Here is a 12,202-nt window from a genome sequence, read left to right as displayed (position 1 = left end):
ATGAAGCGTTCAGTTCACATTTAACAGACAGTGCGCATCGTCAGCTTGTGGAGGATCACCGGGCGGCGGCGCCAGATGGCGCCACGTTCCCGTCAACAGCGCGCGCTCCTTGCTCGCCGTGATCAACCAGCGTGCTAGGGGCGATGGTATCTCGCGTTCGAGATGGGATCCATAAGTAAGGGAACGTCACTGATCAGTGTTCCCTTCTGCGCCGTCGTGCTGACGATGAAGCATCGCTGGGTGAGCTGGGCGTTCATATGGTTGTTGTAACCACGCAAACGGCGCCGCCAGCCTTGGCATGAACGAGTTACAGAGAACAGGCGACCATGGAGTGTAAACTTCCGCCACGTGCTAAGATAGGCTGTTTTGATTGGTCGCACAGTGTGTCGTCATTGGGAGAGTGAAATGGGAATGGGAAGCTGCGCGAAAATAGAGTTGAGGGCAGCATTTTGTTTGCTTGTATTTTGAAATTTCTTCATTGAATAACTCCCGTTCCTATGCATCGATTCTTGTAATTCTTTTTGAGTCAGCATCTGTGCGACATAAAGAATCCATCTGAAGTGTAACCGGCATCCGTTCAAGCGGTGTTTCACAGCCCCTTTAAAAAAAAGGAACAAGGGGCTAACTAGCAGCAATCTGATTACACTGGTACGTCTTAGTAAAGTAAAATGTCAATGCAGCTACTAAAAAACTACATTAATATTTAGAATACGCAAAGATAAAAAGGTCAACAAAATTACAATGCAGGATGGTCGTGGCAAAAGCACAGGACGATTGCCAATTGTAATGCAAATTTTAGTGACAGCTCCGGCAGCACTCAGTGAGAATAGTTGTGCCTACAGAGTCATGGTACAGGCTGTTTCACAGTTAGAGGGAAATTCGGAGCGCGTCGCTTCGCGATGCGGCGAGCGCTGGAATCGCACCCTGCTGGGAAGCTCGCGCAAGCGCAGTCTGCGCTGGCGGCTGAGGGGCGGAGTCTCGCCGCGTCGTCTGCTACGGAGCGGGTGCGCTCTTCTCAGTCTGAAAGCAGGAAGATTAGAAAGGCAGCGCACGGCCTTCATCGTTTTTTTATGGGAACTGAGCAGGTATGGTAAAGAACATTTGTTAGTGCAACTTTTACTCTTCTATATACCACCTTTGACAGCATGCTTCTCCGCACCACGGTGACTCAGTGGTTAGTGCGCTTGAATGCTGAATCGAAATGCACGGCTGTAGCGGCCGGTCTTCGGTGGTGGCAAAAAGCAAGGCACCCCTGTTTTTTGCAATGTCAAAGCACGCTAAAGAATCCCAGGTGGGCGAAATTTCCGCAGCCTTCCACTACGGCGTCTCTCATAACTTGATTCGCTTTAGGAGGTTAAACCCTATAAAGCAAATCAAACCAAAACAATCAGCATCGTTTCTTGTTTTCCAAGATAGCAATACTAATTTCCTTACATGTGTGTTCTACCGTATTACCCGAGAAAACAAAGCAAACCAAAATTTGCAGCGCAATTTCTTGGTGTTTATTCCCCACAAAATTGAAAAAAGGAAACAGAAGAAAAAGATTTCGCACATCTGAGCTAATTGGACGGAATGAAATGTTAATAGTGATGGTGCAATGTTACTTAAACAAAATTCATTAAATGTGCTGCACCCTGCCAAAGGGAATGGTTTCACAGCCCTCAGCCACCGATAGAGAATGGGCGTATAACGTTTGCAACTTCTCTCAGTATCTTGTCAGGTCCCCAGTGGCAGTGATGACAGCGCCCATTCGTGAGGGCAGAGAAGCGTAGAGTGATTCAGTCAACGCCGTGTTCTTTCGCAGCTCGTCCCATTCGCTGCGAATGATGGACCAGAGGCCATCTTCGGATAACCCTTGCAGAGAATGGCGCGCCAGGGAGGATTTCATTGAGCCCCAGACATTCTCAATGATATTGAGGTCCGGGGACTGGGGCGGCCACTCCAGGACGGTGACACCGCGCTCTTCTAGCAGCTTGCTTACCACGCCAGCGGTATGGATTGGCGACCGGTCGTGTTGAAATATGTAGTCCCCTTCCGGAAACGGGCCGTCAAGCAGGTGCGGAATCAACACATCGTCGATGATCCCTGCATACTTTGTAGCACAGAGCTTGCCTTCGAGGCGTATCAGTGGTCCAAGGCCATCTTTTGTTATGCACGACCACACGCTTACGGTTGTGCGGCCACTAGCAGCGACCCGTTGCATGTAGTGTGGATCGTATCTGAAAATAAAAACAAATGAGTTGTATGAACTGCCAATATCTAATACCGGATGTATGGGTTGATGTTTATAAGTTAATCTTGACAATATAATCGGTTCATGTCCACGGCAGGGATTTCCACTAAAGCCGTAATCACAGCACATCCACTTCCCCTAAACGGATATTGAAATCGCGAAAGAGATGAGAGTAAGTAGTGCCATGGTTGACTTGCCTTACTTGATAACCAAATCATTCTGCCATACTTGGCTCAAAGATACTGTCACGTAGTGGGGACAATACTTTGAAGAACCAAGTTGCGCATTCAAAACAGACGACCACAGGAAAACACCAAGGAGACAGAAAGAGCGCTCTTCCTGTCTCCTTTGTGTTTTCCTGTGTTTTGTCTCTTTTGAATGCGCAACTTGGTTCTTCAAAGCAATGCACCAACTAGCCCAACAAGAAGTTCTTGTAAACTACCAGGTGACAATGCCGATGGCGAAAAATGAGTAGGCTTGAAATTCACTGGTGTAAGCTTTTTATTAGGCTGTCTTGCGCCCACATAAGAACTAAGCAATCGCCTGCGGCGATAGCAGCAAGGGTGCTCGGCGGTCGTCGATCTATACAAATGCCCGTTGCATTTGTCAGCGCTCAATTTAAAGTGGGCGAAGAACCGTCTAGATAACTGGCCTAGGGAACCTGGAAACGTCTCGAACGATACAGAAACAGTTGTCCCTCGCGTAATAATTCGGGAAAGTCTCGGCACATCTCGCACATCAAAGAATGTGATAAAGCCGCGGCTCGCGACAACAAGCACGAACAAGGTCATTCCATGCACTACAATCACAGTGATAAGGCCGTGCGCCGGCGGCTGTTGAAGGCAACGACAAATAAAGCTTCCAGTGGTTCATGGCATTACTCGAAACGTTATATTTTTATAGACGACGAAACATTCATGTGCGCAATAGTAAACAAATTACACTGAAGCAGCGCGCGAGGAGAGCAAAACTAATTATAAACTCATAATATCTTAATGTCATACATGAAAAACAATTCGTTCTAAAGAATAAGAGTAGGTAGTAGGACCGGTTGAAACAATAAAGTTATGCTGAACTGAATAGCTTACCGTGTCCTGGCTGGGCGCCATACTCGCCCTCTCTGGTCACACGAGGACGTGAACGTGGATTCGTCGCTAAAGACCACTGTCTTCCACTCTCTGGCCGTCCAACTTTGATGGTCTTGTGCAAAAGCAAGCCGCTTTTCTTTGTTTCTTTTGCGAAGTAGAGGCTTTTGAGCGGCCGATCGGCTGTTTAGGCCAGCAGCGTTAAGTCGACGGCTGACGGTAGCCTTGGAAGCATTCAAGTTCAAGCTCTTGCGGATTTCTTGCAGAGAGGCACGGGGATTGTCTGCCGCAGCTGCCACAATCCACAAATCTTCTTCCTCAGTTGTAGCCCTTGGTGGACGTCCTCGAGAGGCATCTTTGATGCGCCCTTCTTTCTTGAAGGCCTGTAAAATTCTGTTCTGTTTTTATCGGACGACCTGTCGTCTCAGCAATCTGTTTCTGAGTGTAATTTCGAAAACAGAGGTGCACCATCTTCATCCTTTCGTTCTCTGGTACACGGGCCATTGAAAAAGCCAAATCTATCTTGAACTATCTTGAACAGTACAGAGTTCAAAAATGCTGCTTGCGCTTGCGAAGAATAATGCCTCCCACTATGACGAAAGCAATGAGATGACATCTATTTTATTTTAAGGAACGCTGAGTCACCGCCGCCTTCATCAGTATTACCGATTTCGACGTGCTGGGAATAAACACGGCATTTACTGATTCTCTTTATGCTTCTATGCCGCGCGAAATATGCATTGTCATCGGGACCGCCGTGAACAGAGGCTCATTCCGGAACATGACGTTTGTATTACCGGCAGCTACATGCTGTCCGGGGCAGTCAACTGCGGCCAAGAAGCAGCACTTTCAGAGCATATTCTGTAAACATGACTTCATAATATTCATTCGTTTTGTTGTGTCTGATCCATACGGCTGTACGGGATTGGTTTTTCTCTTTCGCGCTCCAAGTAATAGCGCGTCAAATTTGTCTTCATCACGCTGCGTTTCTAGAACTGAACGATATCAGTACTGCGGTTTCGGAAAAGAAAATATAAATGAAGCATACTGCGAAGGTGGTTTATACAATAGCATTACTGCCAGGATCAGAGGTTGGCGCGGCAAAACCTTTCTTTTCGTCTATAAGCTCAGCTGCTACAAAAAACGATGAGAGCCGTGGCCCTGCCCTTGAAATCCACCTGCTTTTCGACCGAGCGGAGTGCACCCGCGCCGTAGCAGACGACGCGGCGAGACTCCGCCCCTCAGCCGTCAGCGCATGCGCTAGCTTCCCAGCGGCGCGTGATTCCACAGCTCGCCGCATCGCGAAGCGACGCGCTCCGAATTTCCCTCTAACTGTGAAACAGCCTGTACATACATGGTTGGTCAAAAATTTCCAGGCCACAAGGTCTTCTTTCGAGCAGTATACTTGGGAGCTTACAGTGCCTGGCTGAGACTACCAAGGCACTCAGCAGAGAAGTTGAGCTTCCTCCTTGCCCTCTATAGATTGACCTTCGGAGGCAGGTTCATTGTCATCAATGTCCCACTACATAGCTGAAAAGCAGACCATGTGACCCAGGAACTTTTGACCAATTCTTTAGGTTTGGATCTTCGTGGAGTCCTGTTGGGCAGTGTTTGCGGCAAGCGTTCCGAGAGTGTTCGCCAGCGTACCGAGCACGACGCTCGCATCTAAACGCCCATCCAAATGGTGCTGCAAATGACAGTGCAATCTGGCTGCCCGAAGTGCAATTAAATGTTGATGCTGTCGAATAGAGCATGCACGCTAGACTGAAAGGGCCGCACTTTGTCTTTTATATTTTGACGCGGTATGGACTCTGTGCAAAAGTGCATTTTCCGTCTACAGTGGAATCCAGATTCCACATACCCCATTTGTGCCACAGTACGTATTACAAGACTAATTACTGTGGTTAGTAATTGTGGACTACATAGGACAATGCACTGACACTGGGAAACGTCTGGCAGGAAAAGCCCGCGGTAACACAAGCTGGTAGATCGCTTTCATAATGGCAGGCCTCACGTCACTCCAAAGTTATTACTAATAAGAATTAAGGTGGAAACATATGTGCTTATAGCCAGAATCCTTCGAAGGACTCTCGTGCAGCGATGCGGTTCGGCGTTCGTCAATGAGATGGTTTGGCTGACGGCTCGAAGTGGTGTTTCGCACTCGAGGCTTGCCGCCATCGCTGGGAAGTGGATCTCGCGTTACCTGCTTTTCACACTTGCTCTGCTGCCAAAAGCATTGCGGAAATCAGTCATGTTCGCAGTGATGTCAATATATTGTATAACACCATGCTGAACACCCGTACACACGTGAACAAACGGCTATTTGCTTGTTTTTTTTTGTTCCAAATTTTCGGGTGTCAAGTGGGGGTGGTAGTGGCCCTTACACTAACTTATATCACCCGGGTGTTTGATGGTCAGCATGTTGCAGAACTCTTGCATCTCACTTACTTGCTATGTCGTCTATTGTCTGGTCTCGAGCATATGGACTCCTGCACTGCCCAGTGCATGACGCCTCCTCGTCGGTGGTGGGCGTCCCCGCCCGAAGAGGATGAAAAAAAGTTTAATATAAAATTGGTTTTTGAGGAAAGGAAATGGTGCAGCAATTGTCTCACATATCGATGGTCACCCGAACTGCGCCGTTAGGGCCCGGAAGGGAGGAAGGATGGGATCAAGTGAAATAAGAAAGGTGCCGTAGTGGAGGGCTCCGGAATAATTTCGACCACCTCGGGATCTTTAACGTGCACTGACATCGCACAACACACGCTGCAGGCACCTTTTGCGTTTCGCCTCCATCGAAACGCGACCGCGGCCGCCGCGGTCGGGCGCGGAAGACGACTTCACGATTTCGGAAAACGGAACGTTAAGCTGACGCTGTAAAAAAAAGAAAGTCTTTAGTCATGAAAGTAACAGTCACTAAAAGTTACTGCATTCCTAAAGTCCGGCTTGACGACAAGAAGCCAACTTACTGGGTCTTGAGTCTTGTTTTGATCTGCCGTCACACGAGGCTTGAGCTTCGGCGGCTCCGGCTTAAACATATATAGTTTTACTAAAGCTGACGGCTTTACACTCCATCCACCATGTAGGTACTACACCTGAGGTACTATCACGATGGAAAGAAACGCGAACAGCGGAAAGCGTGGTTTCCCATACAATCAGCGCAGCCTAGCGTCGGCCCGCTGGCCCGAGGATTCGTGTCCAACTCCAATATGCTTGGCTGTCGCTAGGCGGATCGGCGCTTTCAGTCCGCGCCGCCGTAGCGCTAGAATCTTGTTCCGGCTGTCATCGCACCGCGTGTGTATGAGCTCAGACACGACCAGCGGACGATAAGATTTGCTTGCTGCTATGCTGGAAAGTAAAATACGGCGTGCTTTAGTGCTGTCACGATGACTGTGTGCTTGTAAGAACTCAAGCGAGGTCAAGGTCGCGAGAGAGGAGGACCTGGGCCGTGCGCTGGAATGCGATCGGGAGCGCGCGTGCACACGAGAGCCTTCCAGAGAGTTCCACACTTTCTCTTTCGGCGGCGGGCGCGCCGAAAGCGCCCGGCGCAGCGACCATCCTTTGATGGTCCATCCAAAGCATAGGGCAGGACAACCTGCTCGATTACACAGTATTATTCTGCGGTGAACCGTTGATCTAGCCATATAAGGGGGCCCAAGCCATCGGCTGTGATGGTTCCCCACACATTCATGGAGCAGCGCCCGCTGAGGCTTGTTTGCTTGAAGGAGATGGGATCAAAGCAGCATAAATCTTTAAAAAAGCTAGTTTGTGCTGCACGCTTCAAAATGGTATAACGTGTTTAGCAGAATCGCTGCTGTAACTAAGCGCACTTGTATATTTTTTTAAGCAGGCACACAACACTAAAGCAGGGACCGCGCTGTGACTGTAATATGGTTTATATTAGTTCGCTCAGAATGCACCTTGAGCCATTAATTCACGGCGTGCAGCAACCGAAAAGTAGCCAAGGTAACTGCAGAACATGTTACTGACTTGAACACACTGAAATTATATATATATATATTGTCATGGGCGCAAAATATGACCACAAACCGCTGGCTCGCAAGTAGTCCACGCGCACTCACAAACAATTATTCTTGCTCGACTTTCAACGAAGGAGCAACACCGATGCCACCGACGCAGTTCGCAAAATGCATATGGCAATATTATGTCCTCTAAGCACTCGGCAATCGCACTCTCATGTAACAATTGTCGGCGGGTTATATTCGTTACATTTTGAGACTTCTTTTACCACACTAGCACTAAATGAGCGAATTCATGACCACTTCTATATAAACAGCATAGGAATTAAAGAACGCGGGGATACAAAGGCTTACCCATGATTGCCTTGACGCCACATCTGTCGTTACACTTTGTGGTAACTGTGCCCTCATTTGTGAACATCACCTGGCCCCAATCCTTCACAGTCCAATCCTTATGCGATTGTGCGAACAGTAGACGGGCGGCTTTGTGGTGATCCGAAAGCAAAAAAAGGTTTTCTTGCAGCTGCCCTGTTTCGAAGGCCCGCTTCGTGAAGGCGCTGTCGGACCACTTGTACATCCACGCTTAGTCCGAGCTCGTCTTTGATCTGCTCTGCTGTGAAAAAACGGTTTTCTACAGCTGCAACGATCAGTAGGTCTTCCTCCGTGGTTGTGGAACGTGGCCGCGAACCGTGAGGAAGGTCCAAGAGTCTACCTTCAGTTTTGTAGGCTTTCAAAACTCTGTTGACTGTCGAAAGCGCTCTTCCAGTAATCTCCGCGATTCTTCTCTGGGGAATTTCTTGGCGGTATAAAGCGACCATTTCGATCCCGTCGGCGTCAGACACTCGCGGCATGGCTTCCTTCTCAATCTGATGAAACTCGGGCCGCAGCTCAGCTCCTACGGCGTAGGATAGAACACGCATGTGCAGCATCACTTCCAGTCACCGTTCTTATTTCTTGAAGCTTTTATTTTTTCGATACAGATCTACGAACCCGATATGATCTGGCTTGCACTCAACACTTTATTCGCTTATGCGCCCAACCATCGTGACAGCACTAAAGCACGCCGTATTTTACTTTCCAGCATAGCAGCAAGCAAAGCTTATCGTCCGCTGGTCGTGTCTGAGGTGCGATAACGACGGCCGGATCAAGATTCTAGCGCTTCGGCGGCGCGGACTGAAAGCGCCCGTCTGCCTAGCGACAGCCAAGCATATCGGAGCTTGTTGACTGTGCTACGGATTGGATTTTGTTGGTTGTTCAGTTTTGTTTTCGTTATGTACTTTTTGCTGACGCTTTGTGCGCTTTGCGGTTGCGTAGTGGGGGTGCGCACGCAGTTCATTTGAGATCCGAAGCATCCGAAGGCGCTTGCATAGACTCGAACGGAGCTGAACACAGTGCCTGCTAGGCCTAAATTCCGTTTGCCCCCTCACTGGGAGCCATTTATGCAGCAATCTGGGATTTGCTCAGCGGGGACCTATGCTACCTGTGCACTGAAATGTGAAAGAAGAGAACAAGTTTTTTAATGCGTAAGCATCGTATAGCTGTTTGCGATTTCGTGTCATCACGATCTTGACATCACGGTAACGTTCGAACGAATGCAGTTATAAGAAAAAGAATGGTTGCGTTAGATAAAGCACCAAAAAATCTCGCAGGGGAACTCATGAGGTGCATGTGGCGTAATTAGTTAATTAATTAGAACCAAAAATGTCCCAAAAGTGGGCGGGCAAGCAGAAAAAGTGGCGCCAAATTTGAAAACACCGGCAGTGGGCGGAGCTAAGTCGTGGCGATAAATTTGAAAAACTGTAAGTGTGGATGGAGCGAAGCGTGGCGCCAAGTTTGAAAACTCAAAATGGTGGGGCTAAACCACAAAGCATCCCAGACCTTGCCACCTGGGAAGAGCTGATCCGGAGCAACGACCCGGATCAGCAAGCACTCATCATCTGCCAGGCGGAGACGGCTTACTACAAGACTCTTTCCGCGGTCTCCGGTGCTGAGAGCCGCCTGGGAGGCACCCCCTCCTAATTGCAAACGCCCCGACCGTGAGGCCTCATGATGACGGAAATAAAATTCATTAATTCATTCAACTTGATTATAATTGCAGTGCTTAATCTGAGTAAATGTGAGAACGGACAAGTGAAGCAAAGAGAGGCGACTAGTTGAGCAAAGGGAGGCAAAGAGAGACGAGGAGGCGTCAATGCTTACGCATTCCTCCAGTGCGGGTGCCGCAGTGATCTTATAATTTTTGTGAACTGAGAACTCAGTTTACTCGGCTGCCGTGACCACTCTGCACATTTCTCGTATTTAAAAGCGCAAAGCACTTTGACAAGCGCAACTTATGTTAACCGCACTCGCCGAGTATTGCGTTTGGTTCATTTCGGAGACTGGCGGTGGCCGCGCTCTGCATGCAGGAACGACTTCCACTTCATGAATTAATTCACGCAAATACCCCCATGCTGCGCTTGTCAGGATGAACACGGCCGTCACTTACTTGTGGTAGGAGAGGTTACCGCTTCCCAATGCAAGAAAATTTTCTTGGCAAAATCTTTAATTGCGGCGCCAGGACACGCCAAGAGCCGGCACTTAATGCGCGCAAACTAGTTTCTCATAGAAAAGCGATGGCTCGGGTGCTCGGACAAGTTTCTCGCGACACAAACGTATCCTATGCACGGACATAGCTGCGCGTCCCGCAAAAGCAGACTACACCAATGAAGTTTCTGTTTTTCACAATGCGAAGCTTCTATATATATATATATATATATATATATATATATATATATATATATATATATATATATATATATATATATATATCCCACCGTTCGCCATGGGCAAATTGGGTGGTCGTTTACGCCTATCTGCTTTTCTGCTAATTTTACTGCGATTTACGGTAATCATATTTTATTATCCCTCCTCCTCGTATTTTATTATCCTCCCTCCTTTATCCCTTCCCTTACGGCGCGGTTCAGGTGTCCAACGATACATGAGACAGATACTGCGCCAGGTCCTCCCCCCCAAAAACGATTATTATTATTATTATTATTATTATTATTATTATTATTATTATTATTATTATTATTATTATTATTATTATTATTATTATTATTATTATTATTATTATAGTACATACTGATTGCAAAATAACGCTTCCCTGCAACATATAATTTGCGAGAATATGTATTTCTGCAATCGCAGCAACGTTTTAGGGCCAAGCCAATACGCCATTCTGTCTTAGAGAGAGAGAGGTCGTCGGTTCGGATCCCACCGGTGGCATGGTTGTTATTTCTGCTGCTTTATAATTAATTTCCTTTAATAGACAGATTAAGTGAAGTATTATTCTCCAAACGTTCAGCGCCACAAATTAAAAACAAAATAGAAACGTTCCCTTATGCACCTTAGTTTCCGTGAGTTGGTTTCCTTCACACACACACACACACACACACACACACACACACACACACACACACACACACACACACACACACACACACACACACACACACACACACACACACACACATACATATATATATATATATATATATATATATATATATATATATATATATATATATATATATATATATATATATATATATATATATATATATATATATATATATAGATTTAAGAGAAGTGGGCACTTCTACAAAGACACTTTTATTTATCAACGTTTCGACCGCGGTGCGGTCTTCTTCAGGACTGTAGTGGTCTCGCGTCAGATGGACGTTTTAAGTGTGTGAGCTCAAGAGGAGGGAGAAAGGAGTGTAACACTCCTTTCTCCCTCCTCTTGAGCTCACACACTTAAAACGTCCATCTGACGCGAGACCACTACAGTCCTGAAGAAGACCGCACCGCGGTCGAAACGTTGATAAATAAAAGTGTCTTTGTAGAAGTGCCCACTTCTCTTAAATCTTTATTCTGCGGAGCCAACGCAACCTACGTTCGTAACATATATATATATATATATATATATATATATATATATATATATATATATATATGCCGCCGGTGGGATATATGTACTTTTCTTGACGTTGCGGGCGGGGGCCGGCCTTCGTCTGAAGAAACTGAGCGGCACCCGGGCAGTCTCTTAAATTTATATAATGACGTTATCAATATCTGCACCAAGGACGATGAATATTTAAAAAAATCTAAAATTGGGTCGAAATCATGCAATCGCAAAAGCGCTAAAGGTATGCATCAGGGGTCATCTAAAATAACAAGTGAACCTAGACACGTGTGGAACTTACAAGGTGCAGAATAACGCGGAGCGGACACGTAACAAAAGGATCCGGTGCAAAGAAGAAAAGAAGGACCCGATGCGAAGCTGCATTCTGGATGATAATGCGTTGCCTCCGATATGTATACACACGCAATAAAATGAATAAAACCACGCGAAAGGGCAATTATTCCCAGTGGCATGCAATCACAATACAGCTAGCCATTGTCTAGTCACGTACAACGCATTGTATAAACGGAATAAAAACACCTGTCACGCCTCCCTAGCTGTTCTCTAGAAGTTGCTAAGAAAAATGGGGCGAATAAGACAGCTTACCTACACTTTGGTTTATACCTGACGAGACGGCTTTAAAGTTGTGAATTAAAAATTATTCTCTGACTTCTCGGTCGTAGTGCGATTGAAACTCACATTCCAAGATGGCGGCTTTTAATTTATCAAATGAGTGACCCGAACCATTTACATGCCTAGACAAGGGCAGGTAGGGCAGATTTGCCCTGTGAGTCTTATGGTTGTTAAAGCGCAGTCTGAAAGACGTCGCAGTTTGACCTATATATAGCAGCTGACAGGCGGAACATTCTAGAAGATAAATTACGTTTTCACTGTCACAGGTGAATTTAACTTTAATTCTTACACTGTAGCTGGAAGAAGTGCTAACAGCTGCCTGTGACGT

At 46.8% G+C, this 12,202-nt stretch overlaps 1 long non-coding RNA gene across 1 annotated transcript; it reads right to left on the bottom strand.

Moving 5' to 3' along the window:
* Window positions 1-6,028: 6,028 nt before the first annotated feature.
* On the bottom strand, window positions 6,029-6,451 carry LOC144130416 (uncharacterized). Its single transcript, XR_013314094.1, has 2 exons — window positions 6,285-6,451; window positions 6,029-6,189 (listed from the first exon to the last, which is right to left on the bottom strand). It is a non-coding gene; the product is annotated as an uncharacterized LOC144130416 (long non-coding RNA).
* Between the last annotated feature and the right edge of the window lie 5,751 nt (window positions 6,452-12,202).

This window comes from Amblyomma americanum, chromosome 4 (genome assembly GCF_052857255.1).
Source record: "Amblyomma americanum isolate KBUSLIRL-KWMA chromosome 4, ASM5285725v1, whole genome shotgun sequence".
NCBI classification, from domain to species: Eukaryota; Metazoa; Arthropoda; class Arachnida; order Ixodida; family Ixodidae; genus Amblyomma; species Amblyomma americanum.
This window is presented reverse-complemented; position numbering and strand designations above follow the sequence as displayed.